This window comes from Zootoca vivipara, chromosome 5, assembly GCF_965207765.1.
Source record: "Zootoca vivipara chromosome 5, rZooViv2.hap1.1, whole genome shotgun sequence".
NCBI lineage: Eukaryota > Metazoa > Chordata > Lepidosauria > Squamata > Lacertidae > Zootoca > Zootoca vivipara.
In genome coordinates, this window is record NC_142588.1 from 82,895,013 (window position 1) to 82,922,315 (window position 27,303).

General features: G+C 43.9%; 1 protein-coding gene across 3 annotated transcripts in view; it reads right to left on the reverse strand.

Annotated features, from left to right (window-relative positions):
* Positions 1–27,303, reverse strand: part of PLD1 (phospholipase D1) — a 137,569-nt gene that overhangs the window by 92,646 nt on the left and 17,620 nt on the right. The window contains exon 1 of one of the 3 annotated variants that reach the window (XM_035134147.3): positions 22,505–22,773. The exons of 1 other annotated variant lie outside the window; for it this stretch is intronic. The gene's annotated coding sequence lies outside the window, so the exon portion shown is untranslated. Of the gene's footprint in view, positions 1–22,504; positions 22,774–27,303 lie in introns of those variants that run through there. One more of the 3 variants, XM_035134149.3, reaches the window with a different exon arrangement.

The following is a 27,303-nucleotide window of genomic DNA, read 5'->3' on the forward strand; positions in this document are numbered from 1 at the left end:
TCTCAATCCACCTGTGATTAAGAACAGGCAAATCTGTCAGTTTCTGGTTTATTCCAGTCTCTCCTTGTTCCAATCTTTAGTTCTACATCTCCACACCAGTTTCTGATTTTAAGCCCTCATGAAATTTCATCAGCATTTTACGGTGAAATTTTCCAAATATAAACATTTTGATATGCAGTTTTACCTAATATGCACATTTTTTGCAAAGCAATTTCCCCCCTTCCTAATGCAAATCTGTACATTATTTTCACTACTAATATTCATTTATAAGCACACTTTACCCTAGTATATGCACTTTTGGACACACTGCTTGGCTGGAGAACTGCATTGCACAATTCAGAGAAATGCGAATTTCAAAGGATGGCATCTCCACCCACCTAGATACAGCCTTGCCTTTGCAAGGAGTTTGTTTGCCAAGCAAACAATAAAACAGAATTGTGCCTTATACATTTTACAGACGTAGAAATGGAAGCATTTGCAGGTGAGGCGTTTTATGTACACAAAGCAGTGAGAGGTTTCAGGAGTTCCAGCAAGAGCCTTAAGCAAGTGTGCAAGCCATGGTTTTGCTAACTACTGAAAAACATATTTTGGTTAACTAGTTCATTGGGGCTCAGTTCACGGCAAGTACGCTTAACAATTACAGTCAAACCTCGGTTGCCAAACATAAACCATTCCGAAACATCCGACAACCGAGGCACGGCTTCCGATTCTTGCAAGAGCTTCTTGCACTCAAGTAGAAGCTGCGCCAGACATTTGGGTTCCGAAAAACGTTTGAAAACCGGAGCATTTATTTCCCAGTTTTCGGCATTCGGGAGCCGAAATGTTCGAAAACGGCGCCATTCGAGAACTGAGGTTTGACTGCATAGCCTAACAGCACAATTTTGAGTATGTGTTTACTCAAAAGTAAGTGAGTTCACCCAGGTAAACGTGCCCAGAAATGCAGCTAATTCCCACTGATTCTAATGAAGTAGGGCGGCTTGTAATAAGGAACATTTCTTCAAGGTAACCCATTTATGGTCCCAGGTTAACAGCTACTAGGAACAGATAACCCAGGAGAGCCTCTGTAGTGTAAAAACAAGAGCAGTAAAGAATGGATAAGGAAGAATGACTAGGCTACACGCATTAGTTTCGCTCATTAGCTTAATGAAAAGGTCCCAGGCAGCTATGTTTAATTCCGTTTCATTTCCAATCCAAGCTTTCCTTGGCTATAAAAAAGTACTTGCAAAATGAAAAAACCTTTTAAAATCATTGCATGCTTTTAATTATCTTAAATGCTCATAAGGCAGGTGGCCAAGGCCCTGCGTGAAAGTTCTTGTGCATCAGGCAGAAAGCTATTCTGGGATTTATACATGTGGGGTAGGCAGATAAAATAACCACCTGCCAAGTCATATTCCTGCATTAAATTTCAAGTACTACAAGATGAACGACAGCACGGGATTCTGTTGGCGCGCTGCTCAGACTGCATTCGCCAGGCTTAGGGAGAGCTGATGAAGGCAGACATGAAATGCTCCGCGTTTAATAACAGCCCTGCTAAGTTAGATACTCGCATTTTGGTTTAGTGAGCCTCTTTAAGTCATGGAGTGGGGAAGACCTTTCAGATTACAAAGATCAAATCAGTGATGATGATCCATAACTCCTTGTTGGCAGGGTGCAAGGGAATTCATTTGTCTGACTGGAGTCATGCTAGGAGTGCATAGAACTCTCTCCATAGCCTGCAATCCAAGGCTGAATGATTTTTTTAAAACAAAAAAACCCACACTTGCATTTCTAAAAAAAAAGCTGAATTCTGCACCATGATAATGTTAAGCAAATTTTGCATACTTCTCTCACTTCATGCCAGGCATACTACAGTGGTACCTTGGTTTACACCCATAATCCATTCCAGAGGTCTGGTTGTAAACCAAAACAGGTTGTAAACCAAGGCGGGCTTTCGCCAATGGGGCCTCAAAAGGGGGGGGGGTGTAATTAAAAAAGGGTTGTACAGTGGTACCTCGACTTACTAATTTAATGCGTTCCGAACGCACATTCGTAAGTCGAAAAAAATTGTAAGTCGAATCCCATAGGAATCCATTGGGAGAAAAAATTCGTAAGTCGAAGCAACCCTATCTAAAAATTCGTAAGTAGAAAAAATCCTATCTAAACCGCATCGAAGATGGCGGACGGAGCTCCGTTCGTAAGTAGAAACATTTGTAAGTAGAGTTACCTACTGTAATCCAAAAAAGGGACACACACTTCCGGGTTTGATGTGGTTGTAATCTGCCTCTCGCAGTTTGGTCAAACTCCTTCATAGATCACTGCTTTGTCATGGTGAAGGGGCTTGAATAACTCAGAGAAGCTATGAGCTATGCCATGCAGGGCCACCCAAGACGGACAGGTCATAGTGGAGAGTTTTGACTAAACGTGATCCACCTGGAGCAGGAACCGGCAAGCCACTCCAGTATCCCTGCCACGAAAACTCCATGGACAAAGACAACAGGCATATCACCTATTTAGCATGCTCTAAATAGGTGCTTTTATTTAATGCTGGCCTATGGCATTAATAAGGATTTTGAATTGCTGAGTGAACTGTACACAAATTAGTATCATTGGGGGGGTGTGGAATAGAACTTTGAACAAGTTAGTTCATCTTACACGTGTTTTATATTCTTTAGACTTTTAGGGCCTTTAAGCTTAATGATATAATTGTTGGGGGGGGGAATAAACAATTCACATTTCACATTTTTTTTCTTTCTTACATCTAAAATATTCTACATAGTAATTTTGTGAGCAGACAGAAAACAATTATAAAACATCGTTGCCTAAACATTTGCTTCTGAGTATATGAAAATGAACTAGTTTTTGCTACTCAATCCTACGTGACGCATTGTGAAGATCAACACAACTTGTTTTTGTACAAATCTCATCTGAACATAATGGAAGTTACCCTTAGGACAAAAAAATCTAAATCTCAAAATGTCATCAAGTCTGAAAATGAAAAAAGACAAACATTAATTCATTAACTAACATTTCAGAAATATCAATCAGTACTATCTGTCATTCCTATAAACGCATGTGGGCGGTTGTGAAAAAGAACACCCTGTGTAAAACAGGGGAGGAGAAAAAAATAGTTATATTTTTTACACAAGTTTTAAAACAAATCTTTTTTTTCCCCTCTTTCTTTCTTTCTTTCTTTCTTTCTTTCTTTCTTTCTTTCTATTCTTCCTTCCTTCTGTTTCTCCTTATTTGATTTGTATCTTCTGTAGTTGTAATTTTACTGTATTATGGGGAAATCTTAATAAAAAATCTTAGAGAGGGGAGAAAATACTCTCCATCTTTCTGATGTCAGGTTTTGAAGAAGCCAGAATCTGCCTGATAAGATGCTGTGTGTTCTGGAATTACAGCTGGTGAAAGAGATGGTTTCTCAGTCCTTGGATTTCTAAGACTGCATGCCTGGACCTGCAGCCAAGCTCAAATACAGGGCCAGTTAGGAATGCAATGTATGGGGCAGCTGTGCCCATCAGTCAGGAGAGCAGCTTATATCTGTGGGTTCCATGATAGATGTGAAAAAAAACTGCACACATGGATGTGACTTTTGTATCTTGGTGCCATTGAAAAGAGCATGGTTTGGATTCTCATGAGCCACAAGCCCAAGGGATCACATAACAGTAATCACTTGTAGCTTGCTCCTCTCTCTGTATCCTCAAGTAACTTACTGTAATACAACACATACAATGTGACATCACTTTGCTTAGAATTTCTTTGCCCCAGCAAATGGCCATGAAGTGAAGAAGGAAAAGAGACACTCGATTTGGCAACTTCGCATCACATACTTTGGATTGCTAGGAAAGAACAAGGAAGAGAGGCAGGGCTTCTGTTTCTCCTGAAACATCTAATCACCTAAGCACACTTCAGGTTGCATCAGCAACAGAACAAGTTAATTGTAGATTGGAAACGAGCTGAATTTTTTGGGTGTGTGTGTGTGTGTGTGTGTGTGTTAACCTTTCTAAAAAAAGCCAGAGGCCTTTTTACTAAGCATCATAGGCAATGATATTCTGAAAACTTTAAAAGAAATATTTTTATATGCCATGGCAGCAGCCCGAACATTGATAGCAATGAATTGGAAAGGGGAAAATGCTCCAACTATAATGGATTGGCAAAGGAAGTTACAGGAATATGCAGAAATGGCGCAATTGAGTAACAGCTTGAGAGGCAATTCACAAGGCAAGCATTCGCGCAAAAATGGGGAAAATATAAGAGATATTTACGAAATTACAACAGTGGTTTAAAGTCCATGGCAGCATTTGATTGACCCTGGATTAATGAAATATAAATTAAATAGGTCAAAGGTTAAGAATGTTCTAAGAATCTATTAGAAAGGAAACAAAGGATAAGCTGATAATGTTAGGTATATTTACCATCAGAAGGAAAATACACATCGGGAAATGATAGGAAGTCCAATTATGTTTTGTGTTTTTTCTGTGGGGTTTTTTAAATCAAGGTTAATAAATAGAGAAGAAAACAAGAGGTAGTAGAAATATAAAATTAAGTTTATTGTTTGTTAACAAATGGCGTATTACTTGTATATGGTGGTTGTTTTGTCTATAAGATTTATACTCATGTCTAGTTAAAGAAGATGTATACTATATTTGTTGTATAAGATTGTCAATAAAGTATTTTAAAATAAATAATAATATTCATAAATGTAGATTGGAAACAGTTAAGCTCGGTCAAAGAAACCATGGTCTATTAGAGTGAATGAGGGTGAATATTGTGCCCACATGCTCTCCGAAACAGAACACTTGTGGGGTTGTTATGCCATAGTTTTCTGTTACAGTCAAAACAAGAAACTGCAGCTTAGTCTTGCCTCCTATCCAAAATAGGATCTGAAACTAGATTCATGATACTTCACAGTCTGGATATTTAAATAATTAAGATCTCCCTTTGTGTATGTGCCCAACTAAAGTGGACTACAAAACTGTTGGCATATTCAATGCCACAGTTCTGATCTTATAATGTACTTGCCATAATATACTTTTAACTTACCGTATAAAATACATCAATTGTACCAATTTTTCTCTTAATATGTGAAATTTGTTTCCTGAAGATATTTTTTGGGGTACAATATTCCAGCATCCTACTAGTATTTATTCTAGTGCTGGCAATAGATATATTTTTTAAAAAAGTTTAAAATGGTGCTGTGTGCTTTTAGGGGTTTATGAAAAACAGAAGGGCAGAGCAATCAAATTCCCCCACCATTTTATACCAGGCTGAGGGAGTGGAGGGATTGGACTAAGCAGAGGTATTTGCATCCTGCCATCTTGCCAACCGAGCCCACCAAAAAACCCTGTAACAGGAAGTTCTGAGGGCAGAGATATCTGCTGGAACCCATGCCTATCTCACAGCCATCATGCAACACCACAGGGATTAATCTGTTCCTGAAAAGTCCCACAAGCAGGGAGTAGAGGTAAGGACCGCATCTGCAATCTTTTACATCCATTAAAAATTATGTTCATTTTACATATTTGAGAAGGATATATATTTAGTCATTCTGTGCACAGATCTTGATTACATTTGTTGAAAAGACAACGGCATTTTTAAGAACTCGATCGTTTAGGGACTTTGGAACTCCCTGCCTGTTGAAATCAAGCAGGTGCACTTTGCTGTACTCTTTTTGGCGCCTGCTAAAAACATCCTTGTTTAGACAAGTCTACCCAGATGTTCAGAAAGTTCATAGAATCATAGAATTGTAGAGCTGGAAGGGACCCCAAGGGTCGCCTAGTCCAACGCCCAGCTAAAACATCCTTGACAGTTGATGTAACTTTAATCTGTTTTAGTAGATTAACATTTCTATTTTAAAGTATGGCTGTAGATTTTGCTTGATTTTATCTTTTTGCAAATTGCTTTGAGGGTTGTTTTCTTTTTTTACAATCAAGCGGTGTATAAATTTTATTCAATAAATAAACACTGGATAAAAATAAGCTGGGGCAAATTGTTTTGTTATGTTTGGAACTGAACTTTTATCTGCAACGGTAATACATTTCATAACATCTGAGACTTTTATAACATCTGACACTGGAGAGACACTGTGGTGTAGTGGTTACAGTGTTGGACTAGGGCCTGTGAGGCCAGAGGTTCAAATCTTAGCCATGATACTCACAGGGGGGCCTTCAGGCACTCCCTGCCTCTCAGCCCAACCTACTCCACAGGGTTGTTGTTAGGGTAAGACTGGGGAGGACCAAGATACAAATAAATGTCTTCTGCATACCCCTGGCAGCTTCCTAGCGAATGCCACCTTGTTGGCAGAAGCACTGAATAGGAATCCATCTCTCAAATGCTACCATGGCTTTTGTTTCCCAATTCCTAGTGAGATGACTTGACATCAGTTCCGTGTTGCCATGGAAATGATTAGAATAATGAGTGTTAACTTATATAATTCTGGAAGCATGCTATAATATTTGTCAGAAGCCATCCCTGATCTGTAGGGCAAATAAGGACAAATTGATGGATGCACGGCACAGTATGCAGAAAGAAAGGTGGGTGCCAGTTTTAAAGAATATACATAGCTGTCTTATGCAGACTCTGACAACTGAGTCTCCTATGGCTGGGTGTGGTTCTCAGAGATCCTTCCTACTACAAATGGAAGCAGCACCCTTTTCTTCTGTCCCTGCCAGTCTCACACATGTTCATTAACAGTGGCTGATGATGACTACTGGGGCTGGGCGGATAGAAGACAAGGATGCCAGCAATAGGTGGAAGGAGAGCCAATGACAGACAGGTGTCATTCTGCATTTCATACAAAGGCAGGGTGGAGTTAAAAGTTGTAATAAATAGCACGAGGTCTTCTCTTCCCATTTTATCCTCACGACAACCCTTTTGAGGTGGGTGAGCTTGAGAGAGACAAGAGACTGGCCCAAGATCGCCCAGTGAGCTTCGTGGCGGAGCAGGGATTTCCAGTATCCAACACTCTGCTGGTTACAAGCCAGTGGCTTTTACGAGGCAATCCACATTTAGCATCTAAAATGTCCTTGAATTATGTTCACTTCCCACAGTAGTGCTTGTGGGAAATGTTCATTTATCATCGATATAGAGCACATTTGCAAAGCCAAATCGGACACAGCGGCTTGTTCATCCTATCATTGCTCCTACGATACCTGGGCTGTAAGTGGGTCTCTCAGCCGGCCTTGTGGTGCTTTTTGTACATTAAGCAGTGGGAAAGTGCTTGGGAAGGTCGAAAGCACAGTCACATTTTGAGATCAATAGATTGACAGCAGGAACTCAAGCGCCCGCTGCCGCAAACGCAGAACCGAAATGATTCACTCAGCTCTACAGATTCAAGCTAAGAATACCAGAGGTGAAGGTTATTGTGTGGTTTGCTTTATCCTTTAGATATAAAAAACCAAAAGTGTTAAGCTGGGGAAAGTCCAATGGCTGAGAGCTGTTTCCATAAAATAAAACAAACATTCCTCCGAATGCTCACCTCACGAAAGAAACCAAGGTTGAGCAACTTGTGGCTTTTGCTTTCAAAAGTGCTAATGGAATGCTTAGCAAAGAGGTTTCTGAACTGCTTGGCTGGGGAAACCTGATGTTTCTGGGAAGCTTAGCCAGGATTTTTTTCAAATGAAAAGGACAGAAATGGTAGATACGGTAAGTTTCTGGGGGAAAGCGCTAGACCTGCTGCAAGAGAGAGTTAGTGGTTTAAAACTTTGATTAATGTTGTGCTTTAATTGTTTTAACCCACCTTGAGATCTTAAGGCTAAGGATGGAATAATAATAATAATAATAATAATAATAATAATAATAATAATAATAATACTCTAAGTCTCACATTTCTTCAGTCTCACATAGCTTGGGTGAGGCTATGGTGACGCCTCTCAGGCTAGCCCAATGTCATTTATGACACATATCCTTCCCTGACCAGCTGTCTGGTGTGTTGTGACTATGCGTGTGTATGAGAGAGGGAGAGGCAGGGAACACTGGGGGCCTCCTACACCTTAGTTTGTGGGAGGTGGGAAGGATAGAGGGGGATGTATTTTCCCACCCCTCCAGCAGCATCCCAAGGGGTTGGCTACCAATTCCATGCCCTCTGGATCACCTTTCAAAGGCATCCAAGTTGCTCTTACATTCTCACTTGCTTGTTAGGAATGTCAATGCCAAGAATGATTGCATGAGAGAGAGAGAGAGAGAGAGAGAGAGAGAGAGAGAGAGAGAGAGAGAGAGAGAGAGGGAGAGACATATGCAAATTAATTACAATAATGACAAACAAATTATAACCTTGATATTTACTATTTCAGTTGGCCACTAAAATCCACTATCAGTGCAGCAATCTAAAGGCATTCAAACCAATCTATCAATGATGGTGTTTTCCCAACGAAAAGGCACCTTTTTGTAGAATAATTCAAGATAGAATTTGCGGCATCAGTGTCATTTAGATAAACCAAAAGTACTACCGTATTTATGGGTAAATATACTGTACACTTTAAATTCTTGCTATACTGTATTGAGAACAGATCTTGCACAAACACACATATACATATATATATACACAAAACATACACATATGTTTTAATCTCCTGCTAAATCCCAGAAAAACTGTGCCTTAATGTTTGAGTTAGCACTTGGGGTGGATTTTCCCCAAATTCAGAACCAGTCTTCCAAAAAGAAATAATTATCCCAATCTCTCTCTCTCTCTCTCTCTCTCTCTCTCTCTCTCTCTCTCTCTCATGTCTCTAATTGGCCACCTAATTTTAACAAAAGTGGATACATTTTCCTCATTTGGCTTTTCAGCTTTAATAGATGCAATTAAGCACTCCAATTCTGTATTTCCCTTAATGCTGGGGGGGGGGGGGGAGAGCTACAATATCTCTTAACTGACTCAGGTGACATAATGCCACCCATTTTATCAGCCATTTTTATAGTTAACAAAAGGATATTGTACGGTTGTCAGGTGTCAAATAGTGGAGTCTAGACAGATTATGATCATTAGATCATACTAAGTGAATACACCGCCCCCCCCAAACAAATTTGGAGAATAGATCCATTTTTAATGGATTTTTTTTTAAGGGTAAGGGGAAAGATACGCAAATACAGTTTTTACATGGAGGTATACCAGACTGGTAAAATACTTACTGAGTTTATATTATAAGTTTCCGTGGGCACTAGGGAGCCATGGTATTTCTGTTCAGTGTGAAGTCTTTGGGGAAGTAACTGCAATTTGCTACTACAGGCCAAAAAAACAGACCAACTAGACATCATGATTAATCTCTGCTTCTCCTTTAACTAATTACAGGTGGGAAGTGATGAGGTGCCAGAAATCACCATGAACACCTCCCTCGTTCTCTTACAATGGCAATGGTGCCCACCTGAGAAGTTCTGCTGGGTTTCGGCGGGAAAAACAACAAGCCTGGATGAACCCAATTCTATCTGCAACTGAGACACAGGAAGAGGGCAGCTTCATTGGGATAACTTTTCTTCACCATGAGATTCAGGCTCCCTGTTGCCAGTAATTAGTTAGGGAAAAACAAGATAGACAGCTGCCTGTTACATATTACGGCCCTTAGATATCCTGCCTTATCAGGACATGGAAACAACCGTGTTTTGGCCACAGCTTCCTTGGTGGTAAAGGACCCCTGACAGTTAGGTCCACTCGCGGACGACTCTGGGGTTGCGGCGCTCATCTCGCTTTACTGGCCGAGGGAGCCAGCGTTTGTCTGCAAACAACTTTCTGGGTCATGTGGCCTGCATGACTAAGCCGCTTCTGGCGAAACCAGAGCAACGCACGGAAACGCCATTTACCTTCCCACCGGAGCGGTACCTATTTATCTACTTGCACTTTGACGTGCTTGCAAACTGCTAGGTTGACAGAAGCTGGGGATTGAGCAACGGGAGCTCACCCTGTCACGGGGATTCGAACCACCGACCTTCTGATCAGCAAGCTCTAGGCTCTGTGGTTTAGACCACAGCACCACCCGCGTCCTTCCTTGGTAATGGCTGGTTAATGACCCCTAAGCACTGGTTCGTGTGAGCAAATTGTTAGGAGATGGTCTCCTGACACTTCGTAGCATTGCAAAATTGGAAGGGACCCTGAGGGTCAACTAGTCCAACCCCCCTGTAATGCAGGGATCCTGCCCACAGTTGTCCCTGGGTGGGCTTCAACCACCAACTTCCTGACTTTATTGAGCTTCCTGATTAACAGCCAGACACATTGACTCATTGCGCTACCTCCAATAATGTCAGGGAGAGATCCACCTTGCGAGTGGATCGGCGCCAGCTGGGCAGCCCCCGTTGCCAGCGCCAGCAGCAAAGCGTTCCCTGCATATTGCAGGGTCCAAGATGGTGAATGCATCTCCTGTGAGCTTTGAAGGAAACATCAGGCATAGCTGGAAAGCAGGGCATGCAGGATTGCCATAGGCATCTGGTTAGCCACTGTGAGAACAGGATGCTGGGCTTGATCCTGCAGCGCTTCTCTTAAGCTCCTTAAGGCCTCTCTCTTCCTCGCACAGACCGAGTAAGGGGCGATGCTGTGCAGAAACGGCACCTTGCCTTTGGAACAAGCAAACGCAAAAAAATGAGGCCACATGCACCCCATACTTTTAAAGCCAGGCAAACTCAGCCCTCCAGATGTTTTGAGACTCTAATTCCTGTCATCACTGACCATTGGGTCCTGTTAGTTAGGGATGTTGGGAGTTGTAGGCCAAAAACATCTGGAGGGCCGAGTTTGCCTATGCCTGGTTCAAAGCATTATGATGCCATTTTAACACTCATGGCTTCCCCCAAAGCATCCTGGGAGCTGTAGTTTGTTAAGGGCTCTATTCCCCTTTCCAGAGCAACAATTCCCAGAGTTCCCAGGGAAGAGGGATGGATTGTTAAACTACTCCAGTTTAGCTCTGGGAGGGGAATAGGGGTCTCCTAATAATTCTCAGCACCCTTAAACTACATCTCCCACAATTCTTTGGGGGAAAGCCACAGACGTTTAAAGCGTTAGCGGTGCTTTAAAAGTACGGTGGAAATGTGGCCGAGCTGTGAGTGAGCTGACTGCTAAAGCCAGATCGGCAGCCTTGCAGATTCTTGCCTGCCATTTCTCTTCACTTAAGCTCCACTTGTATGGTTTGCAAACGAAGCAGATTTAATCTACTCTTAAGACTTTCATGACCAAAAGGGAACCAAACCCAACTAGTCCTGTTAGCCCTGGAACTTATCACCACTCTTGGAAGCAAGGAGCACACCGCAGGAGTTAAACTCGGATGTCCCCATCTACAAAACGTTGAGGTCCTCTGTTCCCACACGCGCGCCACCAAACATAAACACTCTCGCACGCCTGGGAGTCCGCAGAACATTCTTCTCCCCTCTTCCGTCTGTTTAGACAGATGGTTTCTCTGCGATAAGAGCACCTCTGAAATGCAGGCAGAGAGTGGGTGAGTTGTCTGACAAATGAAGAGCAGGGTCTGGGATTTGATTATATAATTTTTCACTTATGTTGTTTCATCTGCTTTTAATTGAGAGAAAACACCCACAACATTCTGGGGCCCTGGGAGGGGACTAGGCACCGGTGAGTTTGGGAAAGTGTCAAAACCAGAAGCAATTAGAACAATAAGTATGAGTTTCTTACTTATATAACTTAAGTTGTGTGGGCAGCAAGCGCCGCACATACGCACCCTCCCCGTACCTTGAGGAGAACTAGCGCTGGCCAGCATGCATGCATGCTCCCTGCAATTCAGCCAGCGACAAAGTTGTGTCTTTCTCTTCCCACTCATTGCAGGAGAAGGGACACGAAACTACCAGGGAAATAAGGCAGGGAATAGGTACGTCAAGCCAGCCCTTGGCAAGCTTTCCCGCCTAAGCCTCCTGTATCAAAGAGTGCATTGTTGCTGTGTCAATGCAATCGTTTCACAGAATCAGCGCCAAACTATGCAGGCATTCACTCAAGGGTTTTCAAACGATGCTCTGGGGAAGCGCTGCAGCTCGGCGGTGCACAGCAACCTGCTAGGAACATAGGAAACTGCCTTAACACAGAGTCCCGCCAATGGTCCATCTGGCTGGGTGATGTCTAACCCTGGCGGGCAGTGGGTCTCCAAGTTTTTAGCTAGGGACATTCCCAATCCTACCTGGTGTGATTCTGCTATAAATATATAGTGAAGATAGGGTCTGAGTCCAGCAAAAAATGAGGTCGAAGTCGCTGGGCAAGCTTCATAACAGGAACAGACACAGCTTGGGGGCCTAGCAGCACCATCCATCATTCTGACAGCCCATTTCTACACACATGGACTTTAGGCCCATTTTGTTTGACAGGATTTACTTCTTATTATGTATGCTCGGGGTAGCAGTCTCGCAGACACAACGGGACATGACATGAGAGCTGCAATGAAAATGAAACATCTATTGGGCACTATGATTGATCGCCGCCGTAAGGTGGAAGACCGGGCAAATGCACAGCTGTTTTTGCCTCAGTGGGGAACTCCAAACTGGCGCCTGAGGCTCCGTTCATGTGAAATTCAACCCCTGCTGAACAGGGGTGCAGGTCCTTTCCCCCCAGCAGGATAGCCCCCATTCCTTTCAGGGAAATCGCTTGAGGACCACATACCGGCGGGAGGGGGCGGGACAAAAGTGGGCGGAGCAAGGAATGTGAAGCTTGCTTTTGTACATTAGACTGCAATGCAGTCATGCAAAAGCCAGAGGCTTCTACATATTTCTTCCCCACCACCTCCCTCCCTCCAGAACGTAAGAATGTAAGATGAGCCAGCTGGATCAGGCCAATGGCCCACCTATCTGTCAGGCGTCAGAGGATCCAACCCCCACGGTAGGTTGCCAGGAAGTGGTAAGACAAGGAAAGTTCTTACCAATGCTTTTTATTCAATATTCACAGAGAGAGGCTTAGACATGTGAGCCAAGTGAGTCTCCACCCCCTCCCTCTCTCCCATGATGCATCATCAGTATGGCTGAGATGTACTCATTGCTTCTGAGCTCTCTGCTCTCCTATTTTCAATGCCCGCCAGGTTCTGGAAGAGGGGGGCAGTCGGGTTTGGAATGCTGCCTAAAGACACTGTGTCCTTCATCTGTCGTCGTTCCCCTGATGCTGCTTCCTCCTCCTCTCCCATTATTTGCCAGCTTTTCCCCTCATCTGCCTCTGAGCTGTGATCTCCCTCAAACCCCTGTGGTAATTCTGAACTGCCTCCTTCTTCTCTATCAGTCCAGGCAAGCAAGAGGTATTGCTGCAGCCCAAAGACACATTTTATCCAGGCAAAAAGCACTCCGTGAGGGCTCTATCCTGACGTACACATTGAGTATGATACTGTATGCATGTACCTCCAAAGCAGGCCTGTTGTCAAGGTCTACTATGCCTTACGCTTATAGGCTGGCCTGAGGACTCAACTCTATTTCATAACTGTAATTATTCCAAGATAGTATCTTTCATTTTTGGCAATGATGGCTGGACTTCCAAAGAAGAGCAGTTTTCCAAAGTACTTTATTCCTCTCCCCTCCCAGCAGCCACTCCTGGATTTGGGATTGAAGTTCAGGTGTGGAACTCTGGTGGGAAGAAATGCAGTGAAATAACCCCTCCCTCTTCCCCAATTAATATTTAAGCTACAGCACACAGCAATGAAATAAACTGTCTCCACTCCTGAATTGTGTTAAATTAGTTCTAAAAGGAGGAGAGGATTGGGCCCGTTAGAATCTAAAGCTCCTGGGAATAGAAAAATGCCTTCAAGAAAAAATGAAAGGAGGAAAGAAAAAATTGAAGGAAGAGGTTGAATTATAGAGCCTAATTAACCACGGGCTTATGATGTACAAAAAGAATCTCCCTATTTACAGATGTCTGAAGGTCTCGGTGGGAATTTTTAAAACTCGCCTATGAATACACAGGCGCGGGTGGCGCTGTGGGTTAAACCACAAAGCCTAGGGCTTGCCGATTCAGCAGTTCGAATCCCCGCAACGGGGTGAGCTCCCGTTGCTTGGTCCCAGCTCCTGCCAACCTAGCAGTTTGAAAGCACGTCAAAGTGCAAGTAGATAAATAGGTACTGCTACAGCAGGAAGGTAAACGGCGTATTCGTGTGCTGCTCTGGTTCGCCAGAAGCGGCTTTGTCATGCTGGCCACATGACCTGGAAGCTGTACGCTGGCTCCCTCAGCCAATAATGCGAGATGAGCGCCGCAACCCCAAAGTCGGGCACAACTGGACCTAATGGTCAGGGGTCCCTTTACCTTATAAATACTCAAGTACCAAATACTATATAAATTCAAAGCCTGTAGTTTGGAATGGAGTGTTAGGGATGGGTGAGAAATTCAATTCGGCTCGCAAACCTACATTATTTGCACCTTCTGAGACAATACATGAACCGAAACACAAGCATGCTTTGAAATTCAAATTTATCCATAAGGGTTATTATATGAGGCGAATCTGCATGCAAATAAAATGTGTATAGGAAGGGAAATAACATACAAAAATGTACAGAAGTGCATGCAAAAATTTGCACTAAAATGCCGGTGAATTTTCATGTGGGTTAAACCAGAAAATTCACTTCCACATGATGAAGCGATGGCCACCAACTCAGGTGGCTTTGAAAGAAGATTAGGCAAATTCATGGAAGAGAAGGCTGCCAATGTCTACTTGCCATCCTGGCCGGTGTTGGAGGCAGTAGGCCCCTGAATTGAGTTGCTGGGCATGTCAAGTAGAGAGAGTACATTTGCAATCAGGTTCTCTTTGTGGCTTTTCAGAAGCCCCTGGGTGTCTACTATGGGGAAAACAGTAAAGGGACCCCTGACCGTTAGGTCCAGTCGTGGACGACTCTGGGATTGCAGTGCTCATCTCGCTTTACTGGCTGAGGGAGCCGGCGTACTGCTTCCAGGTCATGTGGCCAGCATGACAAAGCCGCTTCTGGTGAACCAGAGCAGCACACGGAAACAGCGTTTAATTTCCCACTGGAGTGGTACCTATTTATCTACTTGCACTTGACAATCTTTCGAACTGCTAGGTTGGCAGGAGCAGGGACCGAGCAACGGGAGCTCACCCCGTCGCGGGGATTCGATCCGCCAACCTTCTGATCGGCAAGCCCTAGGCTCTGTGGTTTTGTAGGTGTAGCTGCTAATGCAGAAGAACCTGTCTTTGCAAAATGCTGATATAGCACAGAGTTTTAGCACACCTGAAAAACTTAAAACAAATCCGTATTTTCTGATTAATAGCCTTTGGACTATAATGTAACTTAAACAGAAAACTATCTTTAGAAAGATGTTTCTTCCAAAATAATTTTATTTTAAAAATCCGATTTAAACAAAAGAAAATCCAATCTACATCAAAATATTATTATTATTATTACTAAAATCATTGATTTTTATCCACCCTGCTTAAAGTACAGGGTGCTGCTTACTGGAGTCCCCCAGGAAGGGAATGCGATAGCCTTAAGTCCTGGTGCAAACTTCTTGCTACAAGAAAGCCAGAAAAATTCATTCACACATTGCGCTCCTGCCTCCTAATGAGATATGGATCAGGTTGGGGTTTTGAATTCTGATCCACCTGTGGCCAGCTGTAGCTCAGTCACAATTCTTGGCCACATATTTTCGTTTCTTTACTGGGTGAGACAACTGAGATCATTCATATACATTAAACTGGGATTTTGCTTGAAGAGATACACATAAATACACAAAGAGTTACAATCCAGTTTTGCAAGCCAAGCACTGATAAAACGGGGAGCTTGAAAGACGCCAACTTCCTTCCCAGGTTAAGGTCCGGGGATCATTTCAGCAAAAAGTTAACACTTTCTGCCTACCCACCTCAACTCGTCAGCAAATATGTATATAAAAGAATATCGACACTAGCGAGTGTTGACAACCGATTGTAAAAGAAGGTGGTTCAAGCTCCTGATGGTATCTCAGGATTGTCAAGTGCCTTTCTCAGAATGACCTCAGCCATCTGTTCTCTGTTCAAAGTCAGTCACCTTCAGCCCAGTTAAGCAGAATCCATTATCTTATTCTTCTTCTGCTGCTGCTGCAGGCAGTGGCGTCACAATGGGGGGGGCGGTGCACTCCTGGTGCCAGGTCTGCTGGGGTGACAAAAAGGTGCCCTGCCGCGGTGGGGCGAGCAGCCATTGCGCCGCCGCAGCCTCATGTGGAGGATCCTCCCTTCGCGGCTGCAGCCGTGAGCAGAGGATTCTGGCGCTGGCAGCAAACCGCTATGTACAGCGCATGTGCGTCGCCGCACGCATGCACTGTAAGTAATGATGCTGCACATGCGCTGCACATAGCGGTTTGCTGCCAGTGCTGCTCGAGCGCCGTACGGACAGCGGTGGGATCCCTCTGTTGCCGCCACAGCCGCATGTAGAGGATCCTCTACATGCGGCTGCAGCTGCGAGCAGAGGATCCCGGCACTGTCCGTATGGCACTCGAGCGCCAGCAAACCGGTATGTACAGCGCATGCGCGCCCTCGCCACGTACGGTGCATGCATCGTATCATGATGCCTTTGTCCGCGCCTGGCTGCAGGAACTGGTCTCTCCAAATATTAAGACACAGCTTTCCCAGAAATTAAATCTCAGGATTCAGCAAGCTCTGAGCTTAGCTGCGGACTCTCACAGATTGCCTGGTCTTGATTATTTACATCTTTCTCGGTGTATGTCTCCACAAATCCCGTCGGTTGGTTGCAGTCACCTTTCTTTGTCACGTGTATTTGTTGTTCTATTAACTGTTGTTGGATCTGAACAGCCTGGACTTGGGCTTTGTATGCACAATACCTTTAAAGCACATTTGAAGCACATTCATTCCCTCAAAGGAGTCTGGTTGCTGTTGTTTACCCCTCAGAGAGCTGCAATTCCAAGCAACCCCTAATAAACTACAGGCCAAATCGTTTGGGGGCGGATGTGCTGTGAATGTGCTTTAAAGGTGTTGTGTGCATGCAGCCAGATGGAAATGCTGCAACCTGAATGCCTACTTTCCAGGGTCCTTGTGTGAGCAACAGTCTCCTTCCTCAAACAGGACAGTCTCAGGGCAATTTTCTAGACTCAGGGCAATTTTCTAGACTCCCTACTGACCAAACATTTGAGAGCATTTTAAGAAGTTCTAAGAAGGAGACGCTCAAATGCAAGCACAACTACAGAGGCATATGGGACAAAAGGGAAGAACTCAGTAAAAGGTAAAAAGGTAAAGGACCCCTGGATGGTTAAGTCCAGTCAAAGTGGACTATGGAGTTGTGGCGCTCTTCTCGCTTTCAGGCCAAGGGAGACAGCGTTTGTCCACAGACAGCTTTCCAGGTCATGTGGCCAGTATGACTAAACGGCTTCTGGCGCAATGGGACACCGTGCCGAGTGCCAGAGCACACGGAAACACTGTTTACCTTCCTGCCACAGCAGTACCTATTTATCTACTTGCACTGGTGTGCTTTCGAACTGCTAGGTTGGCAGGAACTGGGACAGAGCAACAGGAGCTCACTCCATCGTGGAGATTCAAACCGCCGACCTTCCGATCGGCAAGCCCAAGAGGCTCAGTGGTTTAGACCACAGTGCCACCCGCGCCCCCTATCCATTTCCTCCATGCCATACATAATTGTATAAACGTCTATCATGTTACCTGTCAAATACTGCAACCGTTCCTCATAGGGGAACCAGGAACTAGGGTTGGCTGTCAAGCGTATACCCAGTGGCAAATCCTGTCACATACAGGACAGTAGAAAGAGGAGGAAACGCTGCTGGGTCACTCACTAGTGAAGGACATTCCTTGTGGACCTCACAAACCCTTGAACCCACCCACCCCAGAAGCCAAAGGGACACTGTGCTATATCAGCGTTTTGCAAAGACAGGTTCTTCTGCATTAGCAGCTACACCTATTCTGGGGTTTTTTAGGATAAGTTGGGACGCAGGTGGCACTGTGGGTTAAACTACAGAGCCTAGGGTTTGCCAATCAGAAGGTTGGTGGTTCGAATCCCCGCAACGGGGTGAGCTCCCGTTGCTCGGTCTCTGCTCCTGCCAACCTAGCAGTTCGAAAGCACGTCAAAGTGCAAGTAGATAAATAGGTACCACTCCAGTGGGAAGGTAAACGGCGTTTCCATGTGCTGCTCTGGTTCTCCAGAAGCAGCTTTGTCATGCTGGCCACATGACCTGGAAGCTGTATGCTGGCTCCCTCGACCAATAACGCGAGATGAGCGCCGCAACCCCAGAGTCGATCACGACTGGACCTAACGGCCAGGGGTCCCTTTACCTTAAGGTTTGTTAACTTTAGTTTACAACTGCTCGTCATGTTATATGGCTTCAACTGATCCTGGGGAAAAGAGTCAAAATAGATTACCGGTAGTTTCACTGAAATCCAGTTCAAAAACTATATTCAACGAGTAAGACAGATGAGACAGAGAGAAGGCAGATGTTCTAAGCTTAAGGTGGGGGCTAAAAAAATTCAAAATTGAAACATGCTAGCACAGCACAATGTCTTAACCGTAACATTATCTATCTATCTAATTAACCACCAGCTCTGTGCATGGCTGGGCAATGTTTTGTGATTCCTCTTCTGTGCATTCATCAGCATGAATGGACTTATATTGCAATTTTTTTATTTTAATGTTTTTGTAAGCCACCCTGAGAACATGTTGAAGGAGAGTATAAATCCCTAAAATCAATAAATAAATGTCGCTGCTCTCAAGGGCACAAATTCAAGTTTCATACATTTATTTCACAACATATTTTCTTAATCCAAGGGTCTGCAAAACCAACATTCCCTCAGAACCATCGAGTTTGAAATATGCCTCTTCATACTCAAACTCTCATGCTGAGCAAAAGAAGTACCAGTAAGCGTTGTTGTTGCTGTTGTTGTTGTTGTTGTTGTTGTTGTTGTTGTTGTTGTTGTTGTTGTTACAAATGGTGCAGACTATTTGCAGAGGTATATCTTGGGTCTCCAGCTGTTTTTGGACTACAACTCCCATCATCCCTAGCTAGCAGGACCAGTGGTCCTGTAAAGTTGTGCTGTCATTTTTTCATGCTCTAGAGCAGGCATCCCCAACCTTCAGCCCTCCAGATGTTTTGGACTACAATTCCCATCATCCCTGACCACTGGTCCTGTAAGCTAGGGATCCTGGGAGTTGTAGGCCGAAACATCTGGAGGGCCGCAGGTTGGGGATGCCTGCTCTAGAGGATAGGACTGTACCAATGGCTTCAAGTTACAAGAAAGGAGATTCTGACCAAATGTCAGAAAAAACTTTCTGACGCTAAGAGTTATTCAACAATGGAATGGCCTCCCACACAAGGTGATGGACTCTCCTTCCTTGGAGGTTTTTTTTAAGTAGAGGTTGGATGGCCATCTGTCATGGATGCTTTAGGTGAGATTCCTACATTGCAGAGGCTTGGACTAGAAGACCTCCAAGGTCCCTTCCAACTGTATGATTCTATGAAATATGTAATCTTTACATGAAGAATGGTGACCAAAACACCTTACTTGAGAACAAATTCTAACATCAGACATGAGAAGGACCCATTCGAAATCTGTCTTTGCAACTGCTCCCAGGTCTAGAGTTCCTCGGCTTTATGCAAAACCTGGACTGGTGCTACCCTAGGCCCTAGTGAGCAGGAACAGATAAAAAAAAAAACCAGACTGGAATCCATTAACAGCACGATTCCCACCTAGAAGAGCAACAATTACATGTGTAGTAGGTAACAAGGCCTTTTTGGCTTACTGGCTGGGGGTTTGGAGTTCAGTGGTAAAACAGATAGATGGCTAGCAAACAGAAAGGTCCAAGTTCAGACCTGGGAAGCTCCTCTTCAGAGATTTCCTGCCAAGCAAGCCTGGAGAAAGTCTTAGTGGCCTAAAACTCCCCTAGGTTACCTGGGCAGACTTGGGTTTTCCCCTTGTTATCCAGAGAAATTCCAGGTTCACTCCGCTCCAGCAATAAACAAGAGATAAAAGTGAGGCTGACACTTAGACTCCCCCCCTTTTTTTTCAAACGTTCTATTAAAGGAATGGCATGCAAGTAATTTAATAAGCGCATTGCTCTCTGTGCAACTTGGGAGGCACCAGAGGAGACAAAAATGCTTAAGGGATTATGTTCTGAGAATTTCTTTAAAAAATAAAATAAAAGATTCCCTGTTATCTTAGCTAACTCTCTGCAGATTCAATTAACTCTGGCTCAATTCCCACATGTTTGATGCTCAGTGTGGAACTCCTAGAGGGATCCCATGAGAAAGCTGTTTGCATCTATTTTTCCCCTGATGAAGAGATGATAAAAGCTAAAACCGCATTGGTTCCCCACCCCTCTTTTATTGCTTCAAATGCCCATGTTTGTAATCACTACATCCTCACTAATAGGATGCTACCCTTTTGCACCAACTGCCCTTGATCAAATGCACTTGAAGTGTTTATGCTAGAACTGGCCATTCATGGAACTCTTCCTGAGGTAAATGTGCTAGTGTGGTGGAGTCTCCTTCTTTGGAGGTCTTTAAGCAGAGGCTTGACAGGCATATGTCAAGAATGCTTTGATGGTGTTTCCTGCTTGGCAGGGGGTTGGACTAGATGGCCCTTGTGGTCTCTTCCAACTCTATGATTCTATGCTCACTTTCCAAATAATTACAAAACTAATCCCTCTCTTTTTTTTGTATAAGCAGATGTGTGTGCACATTATCTCCCTCCCTCCCCCCCCTCACACACACACCAGTTTTACACAGGAGTCAGTCTCAGGCTTTGCTCCCAAGAATTGCACTAATGAACCGGGTCTGCTGGCAAGTCAGATGCATGGACAGACAGCAACTGGCAGAAAAGAATCCTTAGCGTGTCCATAGCAGGTTTGAAAACACACCTACGTATCTCATAGTGTCAACACTGATGTGCTCACACCTGGGAGACTTTCAAGGAAGACACCATTTCATGACGCCTACATCACTGTGGTGGAAGAAACCCGAGGCCGTTTAAGCCAGGTCACTAGCACCACAGACCTGAATCACCCAGGTAATCCTAGATGGCCAACCCCCTGCCATTGCCTGTTTATATAGATCTAAGATCTAGCGCCGTCGCTCAGCCTTGACAGTTTCATCTGCATCAATAGCCAGTCTTTATACCAACAAGATGCAAGGGGTAGTTTCTCCATGTTCGCCTCTTTTACCCTGTTGTCAACCGTGAAGCAGGTGAGGCTGAAGTCTCCAAGGTGACTGAATGTGCTTCATGACTGGGTGAGGACCTGAACCCAGGTCTCTAACTACTAGAGTGTCCTGCAGATACCACCCTATCAGGAGGTCCATTCTGCGCAGTGTCGGAATCATGCTTTCAGTCTGGCAGCGCCTATCCTGTGGAACTCCCTCCCAATGCATATCTCTATGGTCTTTTTGGCACCTGTCAAGATCCCATCAGCATCTTCTTCCCAGTTGGCATCTGTCTTTGAATTGATTTTATGTATGCACTGCTGTCGTTTTAATATATTGTCTTTACATATGCAATCCTTTTAGATGCAGCTGTTTTGTATATGTTGATATTGATCTCTTTATACATAGCTATCATTTTAAATTGCTTCGGGATGCCTCAAGGGAAGAGATTTGTAAACAACAACAACGGCTCTCGCCAAGAAGACCACTAGGCTCTCTCTCTCTCTCTCTCTCTCTCTCTCTGATGCCAGATTCTTCCCCTTCCAGGCCTTTGGACCTTCTGCTCCATGCACTTAAGGACATAAGAAAAGCCCTGCAGGATCAGACCAAAGTCCCTTTTGGTCCAGTATCCAGTAGCCTAAGAGGATCCTGCAACCAGGGGACCAGGGTGGGAGAGGGCTCCTCTCCTTGGGATTCCCAAGAGGTAGTACATAGCCATATAACCTCTCCATCCATTCAGAGCTTGAAGCTGCTAGCACTTGGACCTGAGGACTCAACACAAGTTTGCACATTTTCTTCTTCGCAGGAGCAAGTTGTGGTTACAATAAAATGACTGCTGGTTAAGAACGACCATCAAACATTGTACTGTGGCTGCCCACTCTAGTGACAAGAGGAGGAGAGATAGAGAGAAGTACTGGCTCTCTTTGCCTAGCAAATATCTTTGAGGGTTTATCAGAAAAGTTTATTTCATTAAGAGCTATCCATCTTTGCCCATTTGCCATCTGAAATATACAGAAGTTTCGGATCTATACATTCGGGCACTACATAGCTTCTAATAAGCCCATTACATAATCTTTTAAGAGGCCAGTCCCTTGCAAAGGAGTTGATCGTTCCCCTTCCAAACTTCTGGGGTGCTCAGCACGTTGGAAGCGAAGCCAAATCAAAAGCAAAGTGAAACCCAGCAAGAAAAGTCATTTTAAATTGTACATGCCAAAACTGAAGGCGACAGACAGCCTTCCAGAGGAAACTTCCATTTTTAATCCTTTAACAACCAGATCCCTGCCATCGTTTATATTGCAAGGAACCCCTCCTGTTCTGCAAAAATAAAAAAATAGCCTATATAAAGTCATCCTTCTCCCTCCTTAGCAGGCAGGAAGCTGAAGCCCCGACTGCCTTGGGCTGTCACCAGCTCCATGACAGCTTGGCAACAAGTTGAGAGTATCAACACGGACATTCGACATATACAGGTACTGTAGAACTTTGAAGTTTACTAACCTTTTGCCCCGAGGCAGGAAGGCGGGCCATTGTCCTTCTGGTGTGTGTTTTCTCCTTTTAGAAAGAATAGCCAAGTACTCTCCTTCAGTGTTAAGTTAAATGCCCATGCCAGTGCTCAGGAAAAGGCAATTGAGCACACAGGGTCTCTTCAGAAACTGGGAAACGGCTTCTAGCTAAGTGCTTCTTTAGCTCAGAGATCTTGAGCTTGTTCCACAGAGGCAGTTTAAGGGAAAATCCAGCCCACGAGATCCTTCAGCCTATGAAGTCGAGCTGATCAAAGGGAAGCCACTCCCCTTTGAGCCAATTCGAATGGGAGGGGGGGAAGCCAGAGTCTGAATGAGCTTATTAAGCCCTCTATGTTTTGCCACTAGACACTCTCTCTCAAAACCCAGGGGAGCAATTTTTTATTTTTTATTTTTGAAACGGTGCAGGTAGGTGAACTTTAGTGGAGATATACTCAGCTGCAATTGTTACCCGCATCTCTTCAAGATATTTGTGTCACAAAGCACAAGATTCTGCAGCTTGTTTACAATGCAAATGAATTGCATTGTGCATCCCTTTGAAGACAGCTGCAGCGTGATGGGGAATATGTTATTCATTCCACTGCATTTTAACCCTCTTTAAAGTCAAGCAGTTTGCAGTGGAAAAGCCTGCAATTTTCAATGTTTGTTCAGTGTCGGTTCCTACGGATCACACGCAGCTGTTGTAAAACTAGGTGTGTCTATCGTAGCCATTTAAACAGTCGGCGTTTATTACCCCAATTGCAAAGACAAAGAGGTGGGAGAAACCTAGAAAAGGACTTGATGCAATTTTTCATTACAGTGGCTGCTCAACTCTTCCCTCGGCAAAGCAACAGAGTCACAATCTGGATACAAAATTCATATCATTCTTAACACAACCATGCATATAGCAGGGATCATTATTACTGTGCTAGGAATTCTTATTTAGGCTGCAACCCTCAGCACATGTATAGCAAATCCCATTCACTGCAAATTCACCCAAAACAAAGTGTGCATAGGATTGGAGCCTTTCCAGAAAGCAACTTTCACTGAGATCTAGCAGACTTCGATAGCAGGTCTTCCATGTCAGGTACAAAACCCATAGTCCATGACACCCAGACTGCTACGAAAGTCTGAAATAAGACGCTTTAATTCTAATGGCTGAAATGTCTGCATTAACAAGTTGACAGGCTTTTTACTGCAGTTCTTACTGTCCTATTATCTTTCTGGGTTTCCCTGTTCTGTTCCACCTATTAAGCAAGAACACTTACAGTGTCTTAGGGAGCAATCTTAACACACAAGTAGCTGGTGTAGGACAAGCCAGCGTAAGTTTAAGACTGCATAAAGTACACAAGTTCCAAACTCTGTTGGAACTTAGTGGGGCTAAATTTGGCTGAGCTAGCCGAAGTTCGGCAGAGGGAAAACAAGCCGTTAAACAACAACAACAACAACAACAACAACAACAACAATAATAAATTTATTACTTATAGCCCGCCTATCTAGTCGGGCCTCCCCAGAATGGCTTCCAACAAGTTGTTTTGAACATTAAATATTGTTTTAGAGTTGCAAACCACATGGAAGCCATTCTGGTATACGAGCAGTATGTAAAATTAATAAAGAACCACCACAATGCATTTAGAAACTGGGGGGGGGGGCACATGACTCCTACTCCCTCCCCTCATTTCAGACTACAAGTATGCCCCCTCAAAAAAAGATACAGCCAAGAAAGATATTTGTTACTACAAAGGCTGGGGGGCGGGAGAACCCCCCCCTCAGACGTCATTGGACTCCAACTTCTGTCGCCCCCAGTCATCATGATTGACAGTCTGAGATAGGGATGGTGAAGAAGTTTGGTTCAGTTTGCATTTAAAGGAAAACATGTATCATTCGGTTTTGAAACAGTACAAGTACTGTAACGCAGCCACCCTTTGAAATTCACATTTCTCCTAATCTCGCAACGCACTTCTGCAGCGAAGCAACATATACCACATGTTGTGGTAAAGTGTACATGAGAACAAATAGGTTTTGGTGAAAATAACATACAGAAATGCACTAAAGTAGGGCAAAAAAATGTATTAGACAAAATTGCATGCAAAAATGTGTAGTAATTCTCACTTAAAAAGTCTGGTGAATTTTTTGTGGGTTTTTGTTGTAGGCAGGGATGAGCAAAACTGGTTTCTCTCAGTTTCTAGTTTTTTTAACCTTCGGTGCACATTTCCACATCAGTTTGTGAATTTATTCTTTTAAGTCCTTGTGAAAATGTATCAGAATTTCATTGCAAATTTCTCCTAATGTAAATATTTTTTGTGCAATATGCATATCTTTGCAAGGAATTTTCCCTAATGTAATGCATTTTTTGTACATTACCTTCACTAATTCCCATTTGCATCTACCTTGGATTTGAATTGGTTTTATGTAAGTTCTGTTGTTGTTTCAAACTGTTTTTGTATCTATAATTGCTTCTTAAAATTTGTTTTGTATATTCTTTAAACATGTTATCATATTGCAAATCGCTTCGGGTTGCCTCGTGGGAAGCTATTCATAAATGAAATCAATAATAACAGCTTTTAAGCAAACTCTACCTAGTGCACGTGTTTTTGTACACATTATACTTGGTTGGAGAATTGCAATGGGAAATTTGGGACTGTATTTTGACTCAGTTGTTCCAGGAAGTGTTAATTAGATAGATTCACCTTTAAATGCAAACTGCATAGAAATTCTCCCCCCTACACTTCTAATTGTAGGCAGAAGCTCTTTGTGCGTGGAATACTTTTAGAGCAGTGGCATAACATCATTGGAATCAAAATACCAGTCTGTATCTCCACAACCCTGATTTAATTCAGATTTACCCTTTCCTGAGGGGAAAGCCAATATGCAAAAGAACCTGGTTGCCAAAGAACCATTTACATTATCTCAGAAGACTCATTTGCAAATAAAACACCCTTTAGATGCACTCTCAATCTCAGCTCTGCGTTCCTGTATTTTTCCCACCATAGGGCTAAATAAAAGCAGCTGGGGGGAGGTGGTGAAATCATGGGGGGCGTTAACCCCTCCTTCACTTGTGCTGATTCAAATCAGAACCCCTATCAGAGGGTTTCACACAGAGCCCCCCACCCCATTCAGTGTGTGAGGTGGGAGCAAAATTTTGCACCTGCAAACCAGACCCCCAAACCGAACACAGCTCCAGCAACCACCCATTCAGTCTTAATGAGAAAGGGGTTCCATTCATGTGCAGCTTAAAGCATGGAAAGGTCCTCCTCCCCACTGTGAGCCCCTGGCCAGTCAATAGGACCCCTTTCTCACACAGTTGTCGGTGTGTGTGACCAGCAGCCGCAATCCAACTTGCTCTCCTACAGACCATGAATTCACAGAACACTTGCGCAAAGGCCATTCCATGCAGCAAACTAAGGAAGCTGCCTCAGGGGTGGAAGGTGATCACCCCCAGCCCCGCTTCCTATGTCTGCCACGGTAACAGAGGTTGAATCCTGACAAGACAGAAGTACTCTTTTGGGGGGGGGGCAGGGGGCATGCAGGTCCCTGGTCCTGAATGGGGTAACTGTGCCCCTGAAGGACCAGGTGAGAAGCCTGGGAGTCATTTTGGACTCACAGCTGTCCATGGGGGCGCAGGTCAATTCTGTGTTCAGGGCAGCTGACTACCAGCTCCATCTGGTATGTAGGCTGAGACCCTACCTGCCCGCGGACTGTCTCGCCAGAGTGGTGCATGCTCTGGTTATCTCCAGCTTGGACTACTGCAATGCGCTCTATGTGGGGCTACCTTTGAAGGTGACCCGGAAACTACAACTAATCCAGAATGCGGCAGCTAGACTGGTGATTGGGAGCGGCCGCCGAGACCACATAACACCGATCTTGAAAGACCTACCTTGGCTCCCAGTATGTTTCTGAGCACAATTCAAAGTGTTGGTGCTGACCTTTAAAGCCCTAAATGGCCTCCGCCCAGTGTACCTGAAGGAGCGTCTCCACCCCCATCATTCAGCCCAGACACTGAGGTCCAGCTCTGAGGACCTTCCGGCAGTTCCCTCCCTCTGAGAAGCCAAGTTACAGGGAACCAGGCAGAGGGCCTTCTCAGTAGTGGTGCCCGCCTTGTGGAATGCCCTCCCATCAGATGTCAAGGAAATAAACAACTATCTGACTTTTAGAAGACATCTGAAGGCAGCCCTGTTTAGGGAGGTTTTTAATGTCTGATGTTTTATTATGTTTTTAATATTCCCCAGTGTGGCTGGGGAAATCTAGCCAGATGGGTGGGGTATAAATATGTTGTTGTTGTTGTTGTTGTTGTTGTTGTTGTTAATGAACAAGCTATCATAATGTTTTTAGCCACAGCTATGGGCATTTGTGTGGGAAGTGCCGGCCACAAAGATAACAAACCATTGAATGATTTACTCATATTCTGCAGGAGGGACTTCCTCATTTCATTTTGAATTTATATTATATTATTCTATTGCCTTTGCAACAGAATAACTCTTGTTTGATAACGAAAAATGACAACAACGATGCAGTACAAAAGGATGACATTATGACAAAGAAAGTCAGAATATAAGAAGTCTATGTCCTGTTTTATAGTACAGTACGCCTTTGTTTATTCGGTTTGAGTTTAAGGGAGAGATAGAATGGGGAAGTTTAAGAACCATGATTATTATTTAACTTAGCCTCTTCTGTTGAGAATAGAGGGCTAAGAAACCGGAATACATAATTTTACTTTATGATTGATGTAATAAGTTATAAATGGTCAAGAACCAATTCTGAAGATATGAATATTAGCATTGTATGGTATTGGAATGT